The 19,106-nt window shown below is 44.0% G+C and overlaps 1 protein-coding gene across 4 annotated transcripts in view; it reads right to left on the bottom strand.

Annotated features, from left to right (window-relative positions):
• Positions 1 to 19,106, bottom strand: part of PKNOX2 (PBX/knotted 1 homeobox 2) — a 531,025-nt gene that overhangs the window by 373,855 nt on the left and 138,064 nt on the right. For all 4 annotated transcript variants that reach the window (XM_084803817.1, XM_084803819.1, XM_084803816.1 and 1 more), the window contains one exon: positions 13,733 to 13,801. The gene's annotated coding sequence lies outside the window, so the exon portion shown is untranslated. The remainder of the gene's footprint in view (positions 1 to 13,732; positions 13,802 to 19,106) is intronic.

The following is a 19,106-nucleotide window of genomic DNA, read 5'->3' as shown; positions in this document are numbered from 1 at the left end:
CACTTCAAAAGCTGTCAGATTGGGGAATAAAGTAATTGATGATATCTAAGATCTTCACAGCAAATAATAATAATAATAATAATAATAATAATAATAATAATAGGCTGTAATCCATGGACATGGCCGCCATTTGCGTTCCCTATTTTTCGCCATTTTAGTCTATGTAAATATTTACGTAAGCTATTATGGTGGGAAAAAAAAGGAACGCAAATAGCGGCCACTACACTATTTGTGTTCCCCCTTTTTTTTTTGCCGTAATAGCCTACGTAAATATTTACGTAAGCTAAAGCAGCGAAAAATAGGGAGTGCAAATGGTGGCCGCTGTAGCCGCCGCCATTTGCATACGCTGTTTTTTTTTTTTTTTTGCCCAGCCGTGATAGGCTACGTAAATACTTACGTAGCCTATCACGGCTGCCTGGGTGGATGCAAATGGCGGCCTCTACAGCGGCCACCAGTTGCGTCTGCAGCACTCCAGCTGCGGACGGGCCTGGCCGGCTGTGGAGCAGAGCTGGCCAGGCAGGATTCCGGGGGGGAGGCCCGGATCGCCTCCCCCCCACCATGAACACAATCCGCGAAAAGGTAAGTGATTTTCGTACATCCCTATTCGCACCACTTTACATATCCCACTGTGAAGTCTGCCAGGACATCAAACATTCATTTAAAGCATTTTGAGGTCACTCACTCATGTCAACATCATTTATCTGACATGGTGGGTGGAGTATTCTGCAGCTAAGTGATAGACTGATCCCAAAACGAAAACATCCAAGACTGCCTCATAGTGAGTCAGATCATTGGTCCATCTAGCTCAGTATAGTCTAGAGTGACTGGCAGCAACGTTATAGGGTTTCAGACAAGAATCCTGCCCAGTCCTACCTGGAGATGCCGGGTATCAAACTGGAGACCTTTTGTATGCAAAGTATGTGCTCTACCACTGAGCTACCACCCATCCCAGGGAAATTATGTAGCCAAGTACATCTTGCTTAAAAACGGGCTCTTTCTTGCCTTGGAAAGATGGCGCTTGGTTTAAATGATCAACTTTTAAAATCAAGTTGGTTTCCTTCTGGGTGGTGTTCAGCAGTTACCATGCCCTTGGTTGATCATGTGATCAGTTCAAAGTGAAGTTGGAATGCCTCTTCTAAAATGGCAGGTCCATCTGCATTTTTATAAGTAGTAGTAGTAGTAGTAGTAATAATAAAAACTTCAAAAATGTATTGCCCAAATGAGGATGCCTCTTTAGTCTATTAAAGGGGTTTTTAATGTATTAATCAAATAGATTAAAGGTTGCAATTGACCCCAAAAGTTATTGTGGGCTAATCTACTTACTGGTCTGAACCATGATGGCTGTTGTCTAACACATCACGGCAGTACCAGGTTGGGGAAGGTTGACTTAGAGAAAGGATTCTGGTTATATAGTATAACCAAAGACAACAAATCAGCCAGTCCTTGGCCTGATCAGAGTTTACCCTCCTTGGTTTAATTAATATTAAATCCAACCGATGCTTACTGAATTAAATAGATCATGGATTTACCATAGAGGTATTATTTCATTGCAACATGAAAAGGCATCCGAAAATGAATTGATTTCTTAAACTTATTCTATTGAAAATTTCAGCATCCAAAGGGAAGCAAAACATCACATAACAGCCCCAAGAGGGAAAGTGAAAACCTATAATGGTAACATTAAATGAAAGCAACCCTTAAATGTCAAAAGATTTTTTCCCCTTAGTTTCCTGTATTTTATTGGGCTGGCCTATTGACTCAGAAAACTCAGTAAAGATTATTAAGTAAGGCAGAAGAAGGAAGGAAGGAAGGAAGGAAGGAAGGAAGGAAGGAAGGGTTACGACTTGCTCAAATAGGAGACACAGATGGGGAGATGAAATTGAATGGACAAGCGAATGGGTGAGCATGGGAGCTTACTAGACTGGCAAACTCCATGATTGATAAGAGTATTTCAGGCAGCTCTGATATTCAGCCCAGCTCCAGCACTACCAGTACCTTAAAGGAAAGAGGACTTTGAAAAATATCTGTCCTCACCAGTGCCCTCTTTCGTATTACTACCTTTCGAGGAAGCAGAAACAGGGCCCAGGCTCAGGTATCATTGAGAGGACCAAGAATGTCTAGATCTGTTATTGTGAGTACAATATCATTTGGATATACATCTGATTTTAATTTTGTAAACCGCTTTGGAAGTCATGAGGTTGTATGCAATCATTCTTAATTAATTAACTCCCACACCTTGACTGTGGGCTCACATGTTCTCTCCCCTGCACACATTCCAAATTCTCTTCCCTTGACAGCATTACCCATGATTGAGATGATCAAGATGAGCAAATCTGTCAAGCTAAGTTGCGCTCAAATTCTCATTTTTTCCCCCACTGTTAAGTATGTTCTATCCCATTTCTGCATTGGATTGTGGATTTTTTTTAGTCTGCCCAAAGATCTGTACATTTTCTCATGTGCATTGTTCAAAATATAAACATGGAACACATTTTTTTTTCAAATATACACATTTTTGATGAACATGTTTTCAAAAGTAAACTTTTTTGCATGTGATTTTTCCTTTGAATCAAGTGCTTAATGTGCACATTTCCAAATATACAAATTTTTTGTGCATACTTTTTCAACATATTTTGTATGCTTTTTTGGTGAACTGCATTGTTCAGAAAAGTACAGATGTCCACATCTGTTGAGAAAGGATGAACTGAAATGTGAACTAAGCAAATTTATCACCATTCCCTAGAAGTGGTACTCTGCCTGCACCAACCCCAATGATTACCAGATTTAGTGTTTAGCCAGGCACTGAAGCTGTCTGCCAACCTTGGTTATCTTTAACCATGATTAGCACTGGCAAAGAATTTAACCACCACTGCTGGCTGCCATTCCCCACCCCTCCCAGAATGTCCTTTGAATGGTATTACATAGTGACAGCATAATTCCATGTGTATTACGAAGAATTAAAGGTAGCAGCCAGCAGTTAGGACGAGTTCTAGCATGTTTTATGCCCACCCTAAAAACTGCCTCCAGTGACTGAAATACCCCCTATTTAGCTGCCCATAAATAGGGATGGGCGGATTCCCTCCCTGCTGGTCTGTGGGGAATCTGCCCGTAGGAGGGAGGCAATCCGTTCCTCCCCCCGGAATCCTCTTTGGCCAGCTCCGCTCTTTGGCAATTCTGCAGAGCCGCCGGCCGGCTCCGAAGTGCCAGCGATATGGCCGCCATGCTGTATCGCTGGCTGAGGGGTATTGACTGCGGATGCAAACGGTGTCCAGGTAGGGATGTCAGAGAATTCCGCAACGGATCTTGGTGAGGCCGAATGCCAGTGCATACAGCCTCCTGAAATCTGTTGCGGAATGAAGCCCCCGCCTCCCCGCCCCTAGGGGTGCACGAAAGTCCCTTACCTGTCCTCGAAGCTTTTCGCGGTGGGGGGGAGGTGCTTCGCTGCTCCCCCCGCGAAGTTCAGGCTGGGGGGGGAGGCTTCCCGCCTCGCCCGGCTGAAATTCAGGCCGGGGGGGGGGAGGCTTCCCGCCTCGCCCGGCTGAAATTCAGGCCGGGGGGGAGGCTTCCCGCCTCGCCCGGCCGCGAACTAAAAAGTTTTTTAAAAAAATGCCCCTGTGATAGGCTACGTGACGATTAACGTAGCCTATCATGGCTAGATCTGCAAAGTCAGGCGTGATAGGCTATGTACATCGTCACGTAGCCTATCACGGGGGTGTTTTTTTTTTTCTTTGATTGGAATGGCGGCGGCGGCAGCCGGTCGAAAGACCGGCTGCCGCTCCCGCCCCGGACGAAAACCTGCCGAACCGCCCGCCGGACCCGCCGCCGGGAGGGACATTCGCCAAAGGTAAGTCCTGTCCCGGGGGGGTGTGCGGGGTGCGGGGGTGTGTGCGGAGAATTTCTCCCCGAAACTTGTTCGGGGGGCCGAACACGTTGGCGCTCGGCCACCCGAAGTTTCGGGGAGAAATTCTCCGCCAACCCTACCCACCCCACGAAAGGCATGCGGGATGAAGTCCCCACTGCCCCCACCCCACGAAAGGCGTGCAAAATGGAGCACTTACCTGCTCCCGTCCGCGCTGCTTTGTGAATGGCAGCTGCCCTGGCCACCATTCGCTTCCTCCTCTTCCTAGCCATGATAGGCTACGTAAATACTTACGTAGCCTATCACGGCTAACGCAGGGATGCCATTTGCGTCACTGTGGAGGCCATGATAGGCTACGTAAGTATTTCCGTAGCCTATCACAGCGGGGGGGGGGGAAACCCAGCGTACGCAAATGGTGGCGGCTACTGCCATTTGCATATACTGGGGTTTTCCCCCCTGCCGTGATAGGCTACGTAAATATTTACGTAGCCTATCACGGCTGAATACAGGGACGCAAATGGTGGCGGCTATGACAGCCGCCATTTGCGTCCCTGCAGGGCTGCCCAGCGGCCGGATGTCCGGCTGCAGCTGGCCGGAGTCAGTTGGCGGCTCCGCAGCTTGGCCGCGGAGTGGAGCCGGCCAGGCAGGATTCCGGGGGAAGGGACGGAGTGCCTCCCCCCCACCGCAGATGCCCCTGTGCGGAGCCAGGTAAGGGATTCGTACATCCCTATGTCCAGGACACCATTTCCAGCTGTAAAGATCTCAGTTTAAGGTAAATGCAGCCATTTACGGCTGCATATACCTTAAACTAAAACCTTTATGGCCACAAATGGCATCCTGGATGCCATTTGCATCTGCAGTCAATCCCCTCCAGCCAGCGATACAACATGGTGGCCGTATCGCTGGCAATCTGGAGCTGGAGGATTCGGCTGAAGAGGATTCCGTGGGGATGTGGAGGTAAGTGTTCCGTTCCGCCACGGACTCTGGGGGGGGCGGATTCTTTAGAATTTGGCCCTACTGGAGACCATGGCAGAATTCTCCACCATCCCTACCCATAAATGGGTCTGTGAAAGGGGGGATTTGGGTCCAGCCTTCATTTTGACAGGACTTAGTAGCGATGTGCAAATCAGCAAAATTCAAGCTCACCGAAGTTGTTCAAATTCCACCTCAAAGCTTGTTCCAACTCGAGTCAATATCAGATTGCAAGCTTTGTTTTTTTCTTTTTGCATGAAAATCTGTGGATATTCCTATCTGTATTTTTCCAAATGTACACATCAACTGTATGCATTTTTGCAATGAATGCATTCTTCCCCCATGGTTAAAGCATATTTGTGCATATTTTTGAAATGTACTCATTTTTTAAATGTATGCATTTTTAAAGGTACGCACGGTGTCAACTGCATTGTGGGGTGGGGGCTGCCTGCAAATCACAGTGCAAGCTCAGAAATGTACAGACTCAGACCATAGGTTTTGTCCGAGTCCATGTTTGGTCCAGAAGGTGCAAACTGGGTAAAATCTTGATGAAAACAAACTGAAATGAATTTCTGATACATCCCTCGGGCTTTTGTGCGCTCAACATCTTTTAGACTGTGCTTGTGATTTTCTCCATGCCATTCCGCACATAATTTGGCAGCAAGCTAGTCTTTGCTGCCAAGCATCAGCCAATCCTGGCTTTCAAATGAGTATGCCTGTGTGTTACCCATGATTCCAGACACAGTGTTTTATCTCATGCAGACTTTGCATGAGCCAGTGTAGTGGTTAGAGTACTGGGATAGGACTGCAGAGACCCTGAGTCAAATTCCCACTCGGCCATGAAAGTCACTGGGTGGTCTTGGGCTGGTTGGCACCTGTCAGCCTAATCTACCTCACAGGGTTCTGAGAATAAAATGGGGTATGTGAGGAGAGGGCCATGTATACTGCCCTGGGCAGTGCGGGGAAGGCAGGTTATAAATGTAATAAATAAATAAATATTTAGATCTGCACTTTAAGAAAACATCTTGGGTATATACCCAAAACTCAATATGGGTACTGACTCTCAAACAGAAACCTTAAAAAAATCTTGCTGTATACTTCCATATGGACCAGCTTTCCCCAACCTGCTGCCCTCCAGGTGTTGGATTGACACTCCTATCATCTACAGCCAGTATCCAATTCATTACAGGCTAAAAGGCTACTCATAGAAATCTACCCTTCCCCACAACACTGGGGACGCATGGAAAGCATGCATTGTTCAAACGCTGATGTCCCAAGGCCAGGTGAGCACCTGCCCCTTGTTGGCAGTGGCACAAGATATTCCTGTTTGCCAAGGGAGACTTGATAATGCTGGAAGCAAGGATGCACGGATTGTGTAACATGCATTCTGTCTGTGTTTCGTGGATTGTCAGGCGCCTTTCATTCCATTGTCTGCCTATCGACAGAATTGGATCTTTAATTTTTTCCAAATTAGCACAAATTTGTATTCACACAAATTCGCAGTGCAAAAATGCGCAAATCTGCCCCTCAAAATGTGTGTTTTCAAGTTTTAGCTTATGTGGAAATGCACAGTTTTTGGCCAGTTTTTAAAATTTTTGTCTGTGGTCCTACAATGAAATTTGCGCAAAATTTTGGAAAGTTAGGAAAACGGTCCTTAAGTCTGAGGAATCTGCCCGACAGGGGAAAAGCCAATCCACTGCAGAATCTGTGGGTCAGATTCATAAAAATCCAAACTCATTTGATTCCGCTGTGGATTTCTCTGACATCCCTAACTGGAAGAAGCCACTTCTTCATTGCATTCCCCCGCCCTTAGCATGGTTCTACTGAGAGATCCTCTTTGCTCCCATACCATTCTCCCCCATTGTGCAATGGAAAAAACAAGCTCTTCATAGGAGATTTCAAGAGAAAGAAATCTGAATGGCCTGGGGAAACCAAATGGCACAGGCATTGGTAAAGAGATGTGCCTGCTTTTGAGATCAAAAAGGGAAATCCTCCAGGAGACTTAAGAGGTGGGAGAGCAGGGAATAAAACCAAAACAGATATATAATTCTTTTACAGTAAGAACAATCCAGACAGTGACTTTGCAAACAGTGGGAGAACCCTGGGGCTGTAAATACTATTGCTGCAAGCCTTTCAACATCAGCCAGAATGTCTTTTGTCTTTGTGGCTTTACATTTCAGTGCAGGGACTTGAGGGGTGGAGGGGAGAAAGTATCATATTATGCACACACGACAGACTGTTAGCCTGCTTATTTTTGCAACATGACATTCTGTCACTACTCCTGCAGTCCCTGCCATCACCTATCAAAGCAGAGACTGCACATGAGCAGATGAAATCTCCCTAACTGCTGTCAGTTACAGTGATTCACAAGCGATGCGGGGAATAGCATGCCTGTGCTGGCCTTTTAAGACACTGGGTTCTACGTACCGTCACCTTTTATTCCCTAAGATTTTTCAAAAGAAATCTCAAACCTGTCACCAAAAAGACCACCGTCCTGATAAGGATTTGCATAAGATTTTCAATACCCCTCACATCCAGGCACTCTGTGCAATATAAATCAAATTGCTCACACTTTTCAACCACATTCAGAGTGGATTTGTATGCACGTTCAATGTGCAGAAGTCCATGTGTGTAAGCGCGCCGTGTCTCTTTCACATGATGGAATTATTTCCAGAAACATTCATAGGGATACAAAACTACTCCCCACAAGATGAAGAACGGGCAAGATTCTCCCCCCGCCCCACTCTCCAACAACACTTGGTCAGTCTCAAAAGTCTTTATGCCTATCTTTAAGACCACCCTGACCTTTAGCATCTGTGCTCTGTGGAGATGATCAAAGGGTCAAATGCATGTGTTAGTAAATCGAAGAAAGCGAGAGCCAAAACTTGCCAGCAGCGGGCCTAGCTTATGGCCCTGTTATTTTCAAAGTGGTGGGACCAGGCTCTGGTTTTCAAAGCTTTCGGAGAAATGTGTGTTCAGTTTCCCCAGATCAATAACAAAGCAAAAACAAACAAACAAAAACAAACAAACAAACAAACAGGAGAAGATAGATGTAAATAGAAAGGTTATCCGTTTCCTCTAAAGAAAGAAGGAAGGAGAAATAAGAACAAGATCCTTTCCCTAGATACATCAGCTTGCGTCACACAAATCTTTTTGCCTAAGGAATAAAACAGGAAGTGCACGAAAGCCTTGCTATTTTGCGTACTCTAAACTTTATTTCAGGATCGAGAGGTGTGCATATGACAATCATGCACCTAAACGTTTCTTATTCAGAAAGGGCCCTTGCAGAAATCACAGGGTGCTCTTTAAAGGTGAAAACTGTTCACCAAGCAATTTTCAGGATGTGGCATGTGAACTTCCTAAAAGGTACAGTGCCCCAGCTGTGGATGTGCCATTTTCCCCAACACACACACTCACACACAATTTATTTTCAAAAGGCCATGTTTTAAAACTGCCTTGGCAGAATTAAATGAAATTATTTCAGGAACTCTCCCTTCTCCTCCCCAAGGAAACTTTCTGAAAGGCTGAGCCAACCTGTGGAACCTAAAATTCTGTCCACCTCAGATTTTTTTTAATTCTTATTTTTTTATTTTGCTACAAAATACAAAAAAAAAAAAAAAAAAACAGAAAAAAACCAGCAATAACCCTCCCCCACCCCCCACAACAATCCGCTGGTAATTTTTTTTTCATCAAACCCAACTAGCAAGGTGAGTCCTTAAGTATAAAATATACTGTCCTCGATGAAAACTGAGACATAACCAATACATAAATTTCATAAACGTATTTCTTCAACTCCGCCAAAGCATTTTGAATGTGCTGGGTAGTTGAGTCCTCGTTGCAGATATGTTTGTATGTATATTAAAAGGTTGCCAGTCCACATGAAATGATTCCTTCTTTTTTACACCCTTTATAATTCTCAAGTTTTTTTGTGAGTTTTCCTGAGAAGGCAATTTCCCTTGTTATGTTATACCAACTTGCAATAGTTAAACCCTTTGCATCTTTCCATTTCCTGGCTATTAGCAATCTTACTGCAGCTGACAAAAAGAAAACCCCCACCACATTTTTATTCAATAAATTTAGATTTTCCCCATAGTATAGGTTCAGTAAAGCCAACTCAGGTGTTTTGGAAATCTCTTTTCCCCAAATAAGTGACATTTCATGAAATATCATCTCCTGAACTTTTGCAACTTCACAATCCCTCCCACCACATATGCACAAAGGGTACCTTTCTGACCACATCCCCTCCAACAATTAGTGGAGAATGATTTGTTTATATAGGCTATCCTGACCAGAGTTAAATACTATCTCTGTATGATTTTTAAAGCTGTCTCCCTAAACTTGATTGAAATTGATTTATAAGGACATTTATCTCACATATTATTCCACTGTTCATCCTCAATATCTACATTCCACTCCATTTCATTTCCCATACTCTTTTTAAATTTATTTTAGATCCCATATCAATCTCAATTAACATTTTATATAATTGTGAAACCAGACCTACTTCCCCTCCTGAAATATTCTGTATTAATTTTTTTCAGAATTGGTTAGCTCCCTACATTGTTGCCATTTTATATTTTCTCACCTAATGAAGGAACTAAGCTGATACCACGTCATCCAAGTTATCCTACTATTTTGTAAATTATTCCTCCAATAATCCCAGGAGATAGGTTGTCTGTTTACATAATAATCTTGTAATTTACCTAAATTTACCTCTTCTAAAATTTCTGTAATTATTAGTCTATCATTGGAATGAAAACCTGAGTGCCTGCTGATGGGGATAAGAGGAGAAATCTCAAGAATCAATTTTTCCTTCCGAAATTTCCATACAAACCCACAAAATCCAAGCAGTTCCTATTTGAATTGGCCTGGGTTGTAGAATATGTTTGTTGTTGTTCTGGTTTTATACATACATACATATATTATTATTATTTTAAAATCATAGCTAGAAAATAAATGCCATGAAAAAAGACTGTACAAATGATTACTACAAAAATATGCTACCATCCAGTCTTACCTGCCAGCAAAACACATTCCAATAATCAATAAAATGAAACCATTTATCTGAATTTCTTCAGTAAGTTTATCCATTCTTGCAAGATCTAAACATTTTAATAACCATTCCTTATGTGCAGGAGGATAGGTCCCCCCCCCCCCAAGCATCTTACCCATGACAGATTCATAATGAATGATTTTGATTTGTTTGGAAGATTTCCTTCTATAACACTAAACAGAATCAATAAATGATCTATCTCAATAGTATAACCTATTATCTGGGATATAGTAGATAGTACCGAGTGCCTATTGGTCTGTGCAAACTTGACATTCCCACAACATATGCAAACTATTCACTCCTTCTGCCTTATATTTCCAATGGTGAAAATGGGTCAGGAAAAACACCCAGTGTTGTTCATGCTAGATGTAGGATGGTTTCCTTGAAATTCTGGACATTCAAAACTTAAGCAACAAAAAGAGAAATGCCATCTAATTACATCAGGGATCTGCTTTTGTTGGCCAGTAAACAAAGCAGGACATCTTAGAATGGGCAGATGCAAAATATAATCCCCATCACCATCTGTATTGTTCTTCCTTAGACAGTTTCCAAACTTGAGCCTTGGCAGATGCTGGGGCTAACCTATGGAAGCTGCACAGCTGTGGCTGAACCAATCAGAGGATGTTGTCCTGGCAACTCATCTATCATGGGAGCATTGCATAGACTCCAACACCTAGCCCAGATTGCTAGTAAACTGTGATCCTTGGCCAACAAGTGCAATTGTCAAAGGCATTTGTTGTGGGAGCGACAGTGGAGTTATTTTCAAGCATACCTATAGGAAGCCACCACGTCATTGTTGCAAGGCACAGTTCAACGCCCTCCCTCCTGCCTTCTATGCCATTTCCAATGCCTCACCCCTGTTTTACTTTTCTCTAGAAGCTATGTCATTCTTCCCCAAGCTTGGTGCCCTCTAGATGTTTTGGACTTCAGCTCTTATCAGCCCCGCCCATCATGACCAATGATCAGGTGTGCTGGGACTTGCCATCCAAAATGGAGAAAGCCAGGTTGGGGAAGGCTAAGGCATCTATTCACCCTCTCCAACAGTAACTACATACCTCCTTTGCATTTTTTAAAACAAGCACCCTCACCTATTCCCCACTACTACCTCCAGAAAGGCTAGCCCCAAACCATCCCATTATCATTCAGACATAGATGTCACTTGATATGGTTCCCAATAGTACAGTGGTTTTTAAAAAAGAAGAAGACATTACTCCATGGGAAAGGCCCCATGTTCTGGACTCCACGGATAAAATCCAACAGAAGTCCTACTTAGAGTAGACCCATTGAAATGAATGGGCCTTAAATTAGTCATGACTAACTTAAGCCCCATTCATTTCAATGGGTCTACTCTACATAGGACTTGTGTTGGATTTTACCCCATGGCAACAAGGGAAACTTACCACTCATACGTCTAGTTTGTACACAGAATAGGCCACCATCTTCCCCTACACTGCCTCTGGAACAATGCTACATCAAGATGCATTCCTCATTCCAAGTGAGATATTGTTGGGGAATGCAGTGGCCTGCTGGGGTGCTTCCACTTGTCCTTACTGCCCCCCCATACATATGTATGTATGTATGTATGTGTGTGTGTATATATATATATATATGAATTTCTATACAACCACTCCAAAACTCCTGGATTCCTTTCTCCCTTTCACCTCACTGCCATCTTCAATGAAAAAGTGTTGAATTCGAATTTTCAGCTCAGTTTTAATACAACAATCAAAAAGCCATGTGGACACTGGCTAAAGGAAAAGACTGGTGGGCCATTGTGTAACCTCACCCTGCATCCAGGAAGGCAGAAGGAAATGTCTTAATTTAGATTCCTGAGGAGGCCCTCGTGGTGGTACAATGGGACAGAGTCAGCCAGGGGAAATTCGCTGCCAGTGAGAAGCGGGTCTGCAAAGCCGCTTCTTTTAATCACTGGCTCCATGAGCAGCCACTGAACTCTGCGAGCCATACAGGGTCAAGGATGAGGAAGCTGCTTGCTCAACCTGCTGCATGATGTTATATGGCATCAGGTTAGCTGTTCTTATGATTTATTCAAATACTCATCACAGTCTATTTTTACACAGGAGTGATGATATCTGCTGATAACAGTTCATCATATATACATATGGATTGGTTAGGAGGTGAGGATCTATTAAAATGCTCCCAGAAGTCAGCAGCCAAAGAATTGGCTGGCTGGTCCCAATCAATATGCAAAATTCAGCTCTGCCATCTCAGCACCTTTTGGTTCTAGAGTTGCCACCTTTAACAGCAGCCTGACACAGGTGAAGCTTTTCCAGTCAAAGATGAAGGACCAGACCAAGAACTGGAGCTGTGGAACACACACAAACACACTAGGAGCAGGAATGTGCAGCTTGTAAGGCAAAACATCTGGAGGGCCACAACGTCCATCATCCCTCACCATTGGCTAGGCTGGCTAGGGCTGATGTAGGCCAAAACAGCTGGAAGGCCACAAGTTGCCCAACCTGCATTAGTGTTAAGACTAGCATTGTTGCTCAGGAAAGGCCTCCATTCATACAGGAAGCCTTTTATAGCTCTTCCTGTCCAGAATGGCCCAATGGTTAGGCGGGGCCAGACCAGAGCCTGAAATTAGGAAGATGCTCCGATCTGCAGTTCTGATAGCACACCACAAGGCGTAGCAGCACGTAGAACTGAAAGTTCCCGGTTCTAGTCCTGGCATCTGCTGACAGTCTCTTCAATCTCCTTTCCCCTCAGCCTGCTATTTCTCTTCCCTTTCCTTCAACTCCACTTCCTGTGGGCATCCCACACACTTCCATACTGTGTGAGGTTTTAAACCAAACCAAACTGCCAACTTTCCCATCTCTCCCCAAAACCCAGCAAAGAACATAAAACCTTGCCAGGTCCAAAACGTAGGCACTGGTTTTCTTCAATCCCTTTCCTTTTTGACTTCTGGGATAAATTGTTGTGTGTTCTGTCTCCCCATCCCAAATTCTGAGGTATGTGACATGGATTCATTGGTTCGCTTGAGTGCGGCAGTTCCCCTCTTCAGTTCAGTCAACCTGGTGACCTCTCAGTTCTTTTCTGGCCAGAGAAATCTACAATTATTTTGGCTCAACTAAAAACTCACCATGTAAGCTCATTCAGTGATGGAAAGCAGAAGGGAAGAGAGGCTGAACTGGCTTTGCTTAACTAGGATGACTGGCAAAGTCTTGACACTTCAGCGAGCTCTGCCAAGTGAATGCAACGGCCACCATAAGCTAACAGACAATGAACAGCACTAACATTATAATGAGTGCCAAAATGAATTATATGCAGGAAATAAGCTAGACTCTGCTCTACACATGCATTCTGGAAATGTCAAATCAGATCAGCCCCTGGTATAAAAGGCAGAATCCATTTTACCTTTCCTACAAATGGAGATCATGGGGAAGTGAAAGGAAATGCCTGCTAACATTCTTGTCTCATACTCCAGTATGTACATCAACATTTCCACACCATTGTTAGTGTGGAGCTAATGCACACAGAAATATTGTCTACCATAATATAGAATCAATAAAGATCAAAGGAAATACAGTGTCACATTCTAGCCCTTTGTCACATTCAGACATAGTTTAAAAATTACCTTCAATTCCCCCAACATCAAAAACGACATCATTAGATACCTTATCGTACAAAAATCTCAAATTTGGCCATGAATTTTAACCTCTAACCCAGCCTCTCTCAACCTGGTGCCCTCCAGATGTTTTCGACTTCAATGCCCATCAGCCACAGCCAGCATGGAATGCTGAGAGTCCAGCACATCTGGAGGGTACCAGGTTGGGAGAGGCTGCTCTAAACGCAGTACAACACATTATAAAACTCCAGTCACAGTTACTTACAACTTGGGAGTCCTTTTGAACAGATCAGCTTGAAAGGCAAAAGCCTCAGGATCCAACTCCAGAAGGTACCTATTAATAAAGTATATTGTGTAAGAAAAGGCCATAATCTCAAGAATAATGCTGCAACATTTAATTTGTTTGGATATTAACAAAATAGAAATAGTTGCTAGATATCCAACCTATGAGGAAAAGGAGCCATTCCAAAGGTGCATATTCAGTATATGAGCTTCTGCCACGTGGTTGTTCAGGCAGGCATTTGGGGTGGGTTAGGGCAATTTTAGAAATGTGATGTTTTAAAGTAGAATTTTATTGTTTTAAAATTGTATTGCTGTACACTGCCCAGAGTGGCCAGGTGACCGGCCAGATGGGCGATTAAGAAATTCAATCAATCAATCAACAGTAAAAGAATTATGGAAATTCAACCTATGTATGACATCTCAATCCCACCCTTCCTCCAGGGGTCTCAGGGAAGAAATCCCATCAAGGAAATCCCATCAATCCCATCAAGAAATCCCATCAGGGGTCTCAGGGAAGAAATCCCATCAAGATCTCTGGATGTCTCCTTTTCACTACACTATAGCTTAGGTCAACAGAATGTGTTGTATCCAATGGTGGCTCTGAGCTAACAGAAAGCACTTATTCTCACAATTCAGGGTACCCAATTTTCACCTACCCACAATAGCCCTCTGCACCACCCAAAGAGCTGTTCCTGAGGGATGGGAGACCCCCAATAGCAGCTATGGGATATGGCACCAAGGGTTGCAGTGAGTAGAGAGGTTCAGCAAAAATGCGACACTTTGCCTTGCACGAGTGCAGTTGCTTTCTGCTTGCACTGAGCCACTACTGGGTACAACCCAATGTGACTTGGGCCTTTCCCCATCTCCATGAAGAGGGAGGGGAGAAGGATCTTTCACTTATGCCTCAAACTCCGTTTTCCTGTGGGAGGAGAGGAGCAAAGGAAGACAGTCCTTACTATGTGGTTTTATATAGTAATTTGCATTAGGGATGACATATTTAATCAAGGGTACAAACAGTGCTTTTTTTCTGGAGAAAAAGGGTACCAGAACTGTTGGATTACACTTCCTCAGGAGTAGATGGCGATTACCTATTATTTTGAAAACCTGTTATTTTACCGTGGCCTTCTCTTAATATGACTGCTGCTGTTGCTGTTATTACTGTCATTGCTGCTGGTGGTTTTATTGTTGGCTTTTATTGTCCCTTTTATTGCTATTTTATTGTGTTTATGTTTTTAATTGCTTTTAATATTTTTAACTGTGTTTATGTATTTTATTGCTGTGAGCCGCCTTGGGAGGGCTTCTGCTCTGAAAGGCGGCCAAGAAATTTTTTAAATAAAAAAATAAATAAAATTACATAGTGATGAAGAACAGAGAGAGACAGAGAGAGAAGGTGCTGCAACTCAGTTCCGGTGAGTTCCACCAGAAAAAAAAGCACTGGGTACAAGGGTAAAGGCATAAGGTACCCTTTACCAGGGTAAAGGTACAAAGAAGGGTAAAGGTACTGGGTACAAGGGTAAAGCACTGAGTAGAAGGGTAAAGGCACAAGGTACCTTGGTACAAGGGTAAAGGTAAAGGTACCCTTTACAAGGGTAAAGGTACTGGGTACAAAGGTAAAGCACGGGGCACAAGGGTACAAAGCACTGGGCACAAGGGTAAGGGCATTGCAAGGGAATATGAAAGCTGATGAGGAAAGGCTTCTAGATTTTTATATTGTGTTTGATTATGTTTTTGTATTTTATAGTTTTAAATTTCGTTTGGCAACCTCCCAGAGGGCTTTGGTTATTGGGTGGTGTAGAAATGTGATAAATATAATAGTAATAAATACAACCCTATGCATGTTTAGAAAGAAAAACATCCTACAACTAGGGATGTACGAAAATCACTTACCTTTCGGGGATTATGCTGATGGTGGGGGGGAGGCGTTCCATCCCTCCCCCCGGAATCCTCACCTCATCCTCACCGGGGGGGAGGTGCACCATTCCTCCCCCCCCAGAATCCTGGCTGGCCGGCTGTGCTCCGCAGCGATTCTGTGGAGCCGCCGGCCGGCTCCGCCAGCAGCCAGACATCCGGCCGCTGGCTAGCAGGGATGCAAATGGCAGCGGCCGTAGCCGCCGCTGTTTGCGTCCCTGCAGTCAGCCATGATAGGCTACATAAACATTTATGTAGCCTATCACATTTTGTTTGTTTGTTTGTTTTTAAACCTGGAAATGGTGGCAGTGGCAGCCGGTCGGAAGACCGGCCGCCGCCGCTGCCGAACCGCTGCCGGAGCCGCTGCCAGAGCCACCGCCGCCAGGAAGATCCACCCAAGGTAAGTCCCATCGTGGGGGGGGGGCATTCCGCCACTGATTTTGGGGGGCCAAATGCGCTGGCATTTGGCCTCCCCGAGATCCGTGGCGGAACTTTCGTACATCCCTACCTACAACTCCTAGCATACAACTCCAGTAGGACTTTTTTCTATCTAAACATGCATGGAATTTTGCCCTAAATCAATTAAATCTAGGGGCACTATTTCAGCCAAATGTGTGTGTTTTTGTCATTTAAAAAAGAATTATTTTAATAGATATTAAAAACTGCAGGTGGCAAGTTCCATCTTAGAACAGGCATTTCCTCTTTGCTCTTGAACTGGAGGGAATGCCTCTTCCAAGATGGTGCCAGCGGTGACAAATGTATACATCACTGAAAAGGCAAAGAAACTATTGTGAGTTTTTTGATATATCAATAGTAATGTATAATATAGTAATGATTTCTAAATCTGCATCTATACATATATACATATACATTAGCATATGCAGATATTATTCATGTATCTTGAGGACAGGGGATGTGTAAGTGGACACCCTACTGTTTACTTAGATTTTAAAACCTGGTTATATGGTGGCTTGTATTATTTTTCATTGTTAATATTTTATTGTTTTCAATGGAGTTTGTTCACCACTTTGGAGGCTGTTTACAATGGGAAAAGGGGATATTTTTTCTATAGTATTTTTTAATCAAGAGAAGCAAAACAGAACAAGAAAGGGTTAAAAAGCATAAAAACAGTTGTAGCATTGACAGCAATACATAACTCATGAATGTTTACTGGACAGTTATTATCCCAGAATTTAATTTTTAAAAAGAAGTCAATTTTTTAATCAACCTGTCAGTTTATCGTCAGTTTTTCAATAAACCTGTCAGTTTGTTTTCTGAAGTAGATTCCGGAGAAGTATGTTAAGTTTGTTATTAGAGCAATATTCCAGGTCCATCTGTCTAAACTATCAGAAATTGGAGGTGCTGAATGTTGTTTCTAAAATGAAATGAGAGATTTTTGCTGCCGCTAACAAGTTAACTATTAACTCAAAGTCGTTTTGGGTGCAATCCTACAGTCACTAGTCAGCAGCTAAATGGATAGGTCGGTTCCCTGAGAACCGACCGCCACCCCCTCCCACGCGGCCTTGTAGGAAGCGTGGAACAGCCCCACACCCTGCGCTTGGAAGAGGAGCACAGAGCGGCAAAAACGGGGCATTCTGGGGGGCGTGTCAGGTCAGGGAAGTTGGAAATGCCAGTATGACATATCCTATGTGTCATCTGGCTGCCACTTCCTGTGCTCTGAGGTCCCGTGGCTAGACAGCCAAAATCGGCTGTCTAGCCATACATGCAGGGCAGCTGAAGTGCAGAGGGGATGATCCCTTCTGTGCTTCTCCTGCCCTGCATTGGATAGGCAGCCGCCTCTGAGTTCGGAGGCCCCCACCTATCCCGATAGGATTGAGCCCTTAGTTCAATATAGGGCAATAATTAAAAACAACAACAACAGTGCAAGCCACTCAAAAGTAAGTCGCATTGAGTTCAGTTGAGTGCAGTCCTATACCCACTTATCCTCTGTAAGTGGGTATAGGATTGCAGCCTCCAGAAATGAATGTAGGAAGGGAGTAATGTTTCAATTAGCTCTCTGTCCTGGAAATGTTGACACCTGAGATAAGGGGTCATTGCTGTGAGAAAAGAGGGAGGGCTCCTTCCCTCAGAACCGGCACAACCATTAGGCAGAGTGAGGTGAGCTGCCTTCAGCAGCAGATGCTGGGGTTGAGGGGGCAGTAGCAGCAGACTGTTGGGTCATTATTTCTGAACCCTTCTGACTGTTCCCCTTTGCTGGGGGGCAGAACCGTGTGCATACCACATGGCCTACCCTCTGCCCCCTAAGCTACTGTACTTCTCTCAAGGGCGGTGGTGCTCCCTTTCCCATTGCCATTGTTGAACTAAGACTTGACAGCTTCGCTATGCAGAACAGGGGGCAGAGCACATCATCCTGTCCATCATCTCAGGCAAGGCTGGCCCAAGACACTTTGCTGCTTGACACAGAGGACAAGATGGTTGGCCCTCCTCCCACACCATTTCATGTAAAGCTGCTAACCAGACTGGCAGTTGACTGTTCCTTCAATACCGATGATGGGACAATATCCTCCACTGCTCCTGAGGGCAGATTATCTTAGGGGTACAGGGCGGGCTGCCTGGCACACAAAATTCTGTCCTCCAACACCTCACCACCCCTCAGAATCTGATGCCTGAGGTGGTAATCTTACTCTACCTAATGGAAGGGCTGGCCCTGGTCTCAGGAGGCAGACTGTCTGGGTCCAGCCTTGCCTTCCTTCACACTATTTTTAGGCCCATACATATGCATCCCAATGAACTTCAACTGCTTTCTTGTGCATCTGGAACTCACTTCTTGATTGTTGGGGGGAAATGACTCCATCCCCACCCCCCAAGTTGAATAACCAAAGCAGGATTGTGAAGTGACATAAACCCAATTGTGATTCTCACTCTAAATTTACAAGAAGATAATTTCAGTTTTAAAAAATGGCAGCTGTTGGTTTGTTTGTTTTTTTTTTAAGTGTGTGGCTATTGTGAGAACAAAGTGGATTTGTTCCTTACATTTCATGTTTCATTTCATGTCCCAATAGCTTTGAAAGTAAAACTAGCTTTACAGCTGCATTTGCTACAGTGGAATTTTGTTTTATGACTGACTTTAGTGTGCAAAGGTTCTATACCATTTACGCCACCAATTTGGAGAGTTCCACCATTAAATGAACAGCCAATATCATGCAGTGAACAGAATGTTAAGACTGGGGCTGTGAAAACCCAGTTGAAATCTTCTGTCTTTCATTGGATTGTGATGCAAATAAGAAGGAGGGAGAGTTTAGCTTCTAACTAGGCTCAAAAAATTCATTCACATGAAAATAAATATCAGGGGGTGAGGAAATGGGAAAGATCACGCATTTTTGCAAAGTTCTGTGTCAGATCTGAGCTGTAGGCAGCTGTCAGAGGTGAGCCAGGCCCAGATGGATGGAGCTGAGGTTTGGGGTCAGCAGCAGTGAGCTCTCCTCAGG

The sequence above is a fragment of the Heloderma suspectum genome, chromosome 6 (assembly GCF_057233095.1).
Source record: "Heloderma suspectum isolate Gila_16-S chromosome 6, 16-S_ref, whole genome shotgun sequence".
Taxonomy (NCBI): domain Eukaryota; kingdom Metazoa; phylum Chordata; class Lepidosauria; order Squamata; family Helodermatidae; genus Heloderma; species Heloderma suspectum.
Note: the sequence above shows the minus strand (reverse complement) of the source record. Positions and strands in the feature narration are given on the sequence as shown.